Source organism: Engystomops pustulosus, chromosome 9 (genome assembly GCF_040894005.1).
Source record: "Engystomops pustulosus chromosome 9, aEngPut4.maternal, whole genome shotgun sequence".
Lineage (NCBI taxonomy): Eukaryota > Metazoa > Chordata > Amphibia > Anura > Leptodactylidae > Engystomops > Engystomops pustulosus.
In genome coordinates, this window is record NC_092419.1 from 39,168,119 (window position 1) to 39,175,214 (window position 7,096).

Consider the following 7,096-nt stretch of genomic DNA (forward strand, 5'->3'; position numbering starts at 1 on the left):
CTAGCACTTTTGTGTTGATGCATCAGACTCTCCACACTACATCACATGGGAAATAAGATTTGTACATGGCATTACATGTTTATTATATTTCCTTCCCTTCAAATATTATAGGAGGAGATACAAATCATGGTGAAACTCTGGCATGTGACAGCACAAGGCCATATTGAATGCTATACTTTTTAATAGATAACTGGCCACAGCCGTTACTTTAACTGACCGTGTGGCCAACCCATTAAAAAGTAGAGTATGTCCTACTAATAGCCATTTTTCACTGATCACTTACAGGCTATAGTTTATTAGGATCTGAGAAAATTGGGTGTGAAAAATGGGTGTGTATGTTTGACCATGGTCGTGAGCAGGTAGCCTAATAATATGGAGCTAAGTATGAAGAATGCTGCAGGCAAATCTAAGGGTGTGAACCACAACTTCCAGCAATGTAATGGAGAGTCACAGATTCTGCTCTAATCCAATAAGATCTGATCAAATCCCATCAATAATGGTTAGCAATGTCCAGATTAGAAACAAAAACATGACTTCTCCCAGGGGAATTACCCAGGGTATCTATTACCCATTATAGATTACCATGTGAAACTCATACTAGTTAGACCTCATTGACCTGGTTGAGTTGTGCTGATCTGTGATGGTAGTGTGATGACAGATGCCCATAAACCATCTGTCCATGTAAATGATCGGCAGTTGTGTTTTCTACCGATCATAGAACTAAAATAATCAGGATCTTTTTTCCTTTTTTTTTTACAGCAGAATTGATTCATGGCTGCTATTATTGCAAAAATCATTGAAAAATTGATGTGTGCATGTCTTATGTGTAAAAGCCAGTGGATTTGTCCTTCAGATTTGGATTTTTTAGGATCTGAAGTCAAAAGTCAAGTTGACCAAAAAGCCTGTAGTGGCTACTATAGAACGGAATGCAGTATATAAAAGTGCCTCAAATGTGCAGTGATATAATAGTAATAGTAACTTACATTATTGCTTCCTAGGGTACCCAGCACTACAGCTCCTGCGGAGCTCCTAGTCTTTGCTATAGATGTGGTGGCACGTGATCACTACTGCCAATAAGTGGCTGAGCCAAGATGTTTCAAATTCACTGGTATGATGGTCCTCTCATGTCAGTGACTACAGAATGTCAGCCCTCAGCCCAGGCTATAGTGATTACCTGCCACCCAACCCATAGCAAATGTTTCATTATTTTATTTCTTTTCAATTGGGATATAGGAAAGTTCTTCAATGTCAGACAACCCCTTAAAGTGTCCACCTTCTTCACATGAGTTTGAGATCTAGTTCAGCTGAAACATGCATTAAGGATTTTTACAGGATTTTTTTTAAAAAAAACAATGCCACACTTGACCATGTACCAGTATTGCACTGTAGCTATATAAAAAAGAAGGACGCTAGGTTCCAATTCCACACTCTACCAATGCTCAGGTATGGAGCTGCTTTTGGAAGCCATATTTTTCCAACCTCCGATAATCCCTTTAAGTTCATTATAAATGTCATTAAAAACTATGAAGAATCCAATGCAACCTCAAAGTGGTAACCAACTTGGTGCCATCTAAAATTCGCCTATAGTTATCTAATGAAGGTTTTTCTTCTTGGGATGATTGAAAAACTGTAAAAGACTTTTTATTGTTGTCAATTTCAAATATGTCTTTTGTCCCTGAAATTTCCAATCTAGAAAAAATAATATTTTACCTTGTTCTTCATTCAAGAACACTACTAAATACTGGCAAATCTGAAAAATTTGGCAAAAATACATTGACATACATATAAACTCAGATTCTTGACAAGCACTGCTTGAGACTAAGCATAGTGAAAGCTACAAAGCAACAAACTTATTATTTTGAAAATATCTTAATGCAGCGTTCGAAGAATATCACGGACTATAAAAAGCTCAAAATGCAGTTTCTATTTAGCATTAATGTGGTGTAGGATGTGTTGTGTAGGATCTTCACTCTAGCGATATCATGTGGAGTGCCGATCCTAGGGAAAATGGCGGCATGCACATGCACCACATGCCATTTAAAGAGTCAACACCCTGTTACCGGTATGCGGGAACATTCAGGTTTGGGTCTGGGGTAAGGTACCCAAAGCAAACTTTTGTTTAGGCTTCAACTGAACTCAGGAAACCTGTTCCTGAATGGATTTACATGGGCTGAAAATAACTGCGGATTTGTTGTTTGACCTCTCGGAAAGCACATGTTTGTTTGCAGTTAGGGTTAATCTGAGTGCAACAGACTATTCACAAATCAGATATAAGTCTTGTATTTTCTGCATCAAAATCCTCTTGCGAGAAACCTCCCACTGACTGTGCCATCTGTTAGGCCCCTTCCACACTTGCGTTGCAGGTCTCGTCTTTTCATCAGTGTTGAATCAGTTTTCAGTCAGAGTTTGTTCAGTGTCTCAGTTTTTCACGCATTTTTTTGTGTGTTTTCAATGCATTTTCAATGTGTTTTTCATGCGCAGATAACGCATGTGAAAAGGACTCAGGACTGAGCTCTATCTTTTTTATGGCAATTGATCAGTGAAAAACGCATTGCACTTGCATTGGACTTGCAAGTGTCTCAGAGTGCAATGCGTTTTTGATGCATCTCCATAGACTTGAATGGTGCGTTTTCACACGCGTGACTTGCAAAAGTAGAGAATGCTGATATATAAATGTACGTTAAAAAAAAACATGTGTGTGTGCGTGAAAATAAATTCAAGTATGAAAAAAAAAACATTGATTACAATGAGCCAGAGTTCAATGCAAGTTCTGCACATGAAAAACACTCGCAGAACACGCGCAAGAAAAATGCAAGTGTGAAAGGTGCCTTAACTAAGTGCAGTTTTTTGGGGGTTTTTGACCCGTGCATTTTTCGAAACCATCTTTTATTTTTGGAGGGGGATTTTTTGAAATAGATTATCCTGCTTCATACAAATCTGTGCCAAAATGTAAACCCTTTTAATGACTGCAAGCAGAGATCTTCAAAACCATATGTGATACAGAAAGTGTTTTCATGGAGTCACCTCTTACTTTGCATTTCATAATGATAACAGATGAGCGACTATACTCGTCCGAGCGACGAGTGTACGCGCGTGTCTTCCGATAGGTTCGGAGATACGCGTGCACATCTGCAAAGTGAAGAAAAGAATTAAAACATTAAAAACATTGAGTACAGGACCATTTAAGTGCAGAACACATTGGAAGAATAATATTCTTCACATTCCAGATGTTCCGAACATCTCCGAACTTAGCGGGAGACACGCGCGCACACCTGCAAAGTGAAGAATTTCAATGTTTTCTAACAAGCAAAACATCAGGAAACATCTGGAATATTTAATTAAGCACTGTTCTTTTACTGTTCTGTTTTAACAAAAAAATGCTAGGGTCTCCCATTGACTTCAATGGGGCTCGTTATTCGAGACGAGCACTCGAGCATCTGGAAAAGTTTGTCTCGAATAACGAGCACCCGAGCATTTTAGTGCTTGTTCATCTCTAATAATGATCATTTTCTGAAATAATAATACCCCAGATAATTGTAATATATATATATATATATATATTTTTTTTTTTTTTAAAGAATGGCTTTGGATATAAGAGAGTGTATAAGTGATGATAGACGGTGCTATTGTATCATACATAATACACACTACATATATTTAAAAAGATTCATAAAAGCCATAGATTTCTTCTGCACTTAAGCCTGAATGACAATTTGCAGCATGTCACTTTCTGAAATGAAGCAATATTGAGCCCTGAAATACTACTTGTCTTTTAGTGAATTATTACCCACCTCATAACTCATTGCTGTGCAGATTGTGGTGATTTATATGATTTCTGTAATGAAAAAGGTATTGCATTTGCTAAATGAACTTGCGTATGCATCATACTTGCTCTCATGTTTATAGGGTTTTATTATAGTCTCAAAATGGCTCTTGGCCAAAACTTAGCATTGACAGTCACAAACCCTGATCTGAATGTAAAAGACTTTGCCCATGTGGTGAGGTTATTTATATGCAAAGGACTGAGGATGTCGCTTTACATATATTTGCCTGCTTTTATTATACTGTTTTTATTATTTGTTTTTGAGCAGGATGCTGGTAGATTTGGAGAGGGACCAAAAATGACCACTATAACAGAAAGTGAGATCGATGTATCATTCTAGAAACCGATTTCATTGCATTCATGTAAGATGTTAAAATTGTGTTGGAAAAAATAGATAGAACTTTCTTTTAGTTAAAGAGCAACCTCCTGTATTTATTATAGTATCCTCAAGAAAACTAGTGCCAGAATCTACTAAGAAGCTCTGGAGGGTATTAAGACAGTCTTAATGTATTCTGGCATTGCCTTTTATCAGACAAACGTTATAGAACATGCATACATTGATGGAATATTGATGGAATTGACACATGGGGGAGATTTATCACAGGTTATAAGCCTGAAAACATCATATAAGCCATAATTTAGTTGCCAGTAGCCTTGCCCCACCCTCTTCTCACCCAACCAATGTAGAGGGTGGTGCGGGGCCACCGGCGCTGATAAATCCCGGAGGGTGGCCAAACATCAGAATCCATCATGATAAAACAAGAACACTTACTCATGGATCCAGGCACCATGACTTATATTTGTTACCCATGACCTCTTTCCTGATAAAATTAACTTGTAAAATTATGCTTCTGAGTTTGAAGAGCTCTAGAGACATTAACAGAGCCCCTCCATGCTCTGGCGTCACAGGCTGTTAAACTATTTCACCCTCACCTCTGTTTCCGTAGCACTACCCCTTCCTCTGCCTGATGTAATCACAATGCAGCAGAGGAAGTTTCAGTACACAATGGAAGGGGTAAGTGCTACTTCACAGTGTAACAGCTTTTGAAGCTGTATTTTGGAGGGGTTCTGCTAACCTCACCATAGAATCCCTCTCGCTCAGTAGCAAAATTTCAAAAGTTGACTTAATAAGAAAGGAGACCATGGAGCCTGGAGCTTGGAGTAAGTGTCTCAGGTTTATTATGATGGATTTTAATGATAGGTTTTCTTTAAGAAATATTGGGTGGAGTGCAGCTGTGCACACTGTCACTTCTCTGTTGTGGGGATGAGCCCATAGAAGTCTTCACAGGGGACACTGTTGTTTTTTTCTTTATTATTATGCCCCCTAAAATACTGGCAAAAAAGTGTACCATTAAAGGATATCTACCACCAGATTACTGGTGGCAGAGTGTCCTTGATAGGGTGTTCATTACGTCTAGTGGATGGGGCCGTTTTACATGTATTTAGGCTTCTTTATCGGCAAAAGAATATCTTTATAAAAGTACCGGAGGCGCTCAGGCTAGCGGTGCCCAAGTGCCTCTCGGCTTCCATGGACATTAATATATTCATGCCCTCCATTGCAAGCCTCCTCTTGCCGTCCGCCGGGGAAATAGTAGAGATCACAGGCCCCACTCTCTCCAAGCTCCGGCTCTGATCAACGCCAGATCCTAGTTCCCCAACCGGAGGAGTCTGTGGAAGCAGAGAGGTGATTGTGCGCCGTGAGTCTGAGCACCTTCTGCACCTTTACAAGGTTATTTAGTAATCTGGTGGTAGATGTTCTTTAAGTAACCATTGTCATTTCAATGGGGCCCATCAGTGCCAGTTGGCACAGATTGGAAAAAATGTATTTGATCCATAATAGTATCATGGTTATATTTATGGTGTATATGGTAGTATGAACAATGTATCCAATGTAGATGTATTCTAGAAAAGTAATGTTATACAACAAGGACCCGTGTAGTCATTGATATGCAAAGTAGCAAAACAGATGGGCCTTCCCTTAATTTATTTAAGTTAGACAGGTCCATAAAAAAGCCAATATGGAGAAATTTCATAACAAGTGCCCATTTTCTGTGATAACTAATTGTGTAAAATTGATAGTTTGTTGTGTTCACACACACTACAGAGTGAATTGTTTTGTCTGATTAATTAACAGGTAAATAAGTGTTGCATCTGGGTATATATAATTTCTCAGATAAATTTTTAATTTTCACTAATAATGCATAATAACTCATAATAATTGACGAGCCAAGAATTGATTTTATCAGTCTTGTGAGTCTATGGGGATCATTTAGCTTTACTTAGGATTTTTGTTCATATCTTTTTATGGTTTTTACAGGTTTTGGACTTGTATGATTTATCTTAGAGGTTGATATATCAGGCAGCTGAGTGTATGGGGCTTTTGTGACTTTTTCTTAAAATGCCACAAAAACGTTGCACAATACTCTCAAACTGTTCTCAGCCCCTTCTAAATTTTTTCTTACGCTTGACTAGACTAGACTAGACTAGAGCTTATTTGCGACTTTTTAACCATGATTTGCACAACAACTGTGACTTGTTCTTACACCTACAAGTGGATTTGAAACTTATATCAAGGACAACACAGAAAAATTCTTGCACTGCTAACTTTCCTAGGCGAGGGGGAAAGGCACAAATTTAGAAATGTACCAAAATTAGTCACAGACATAAGAGAGGAAAAAAAGAAAATCCTAAGATAAATTACACCGTATTATCACATAAAGACCGGTGAGGACTTAGCGCTATATGGATTTTTGATTCATTTTTTTAAAATCTAAGCATTAACTTACATTTTTTATTCCCTTCAAGATCTTTACAAACAGCAAAAAAAGAAATCTTCCACCAATCTCTTCTTATACTTTAAATATGGTAGGATCTCCTTTATTTAGATCTAATGTTGAGTGGACTAGAATTGCAAAGTTTGGGATCATACTGAACTTTGCAGGTTCAAGTACCTGGACCCAATCCCGAATGTCATTAGAAGTTGAGGTTCGGGTTGGTACCCGGACCTGAACAGATTTTTAAAATTTGGCCAAATTGGCTCATTAGTATTTAGATCATATTCGTATTGAGTAACTCAGCTCTATGGTAGGTAATGTACGGAAATTTTTTATGAAAATAAAAACATCCATCAGTCTCACTGTATCATCTGTCATAAATTGTACAGGCTATTGGTGGAATTAATTCAGGTTCAGGCCATTCGATTTGGCACACAACAAACGCTTACACTAATGCGAACACTGCCGGTTATGTCCTTCCAGCATGTGGCATTGTGCT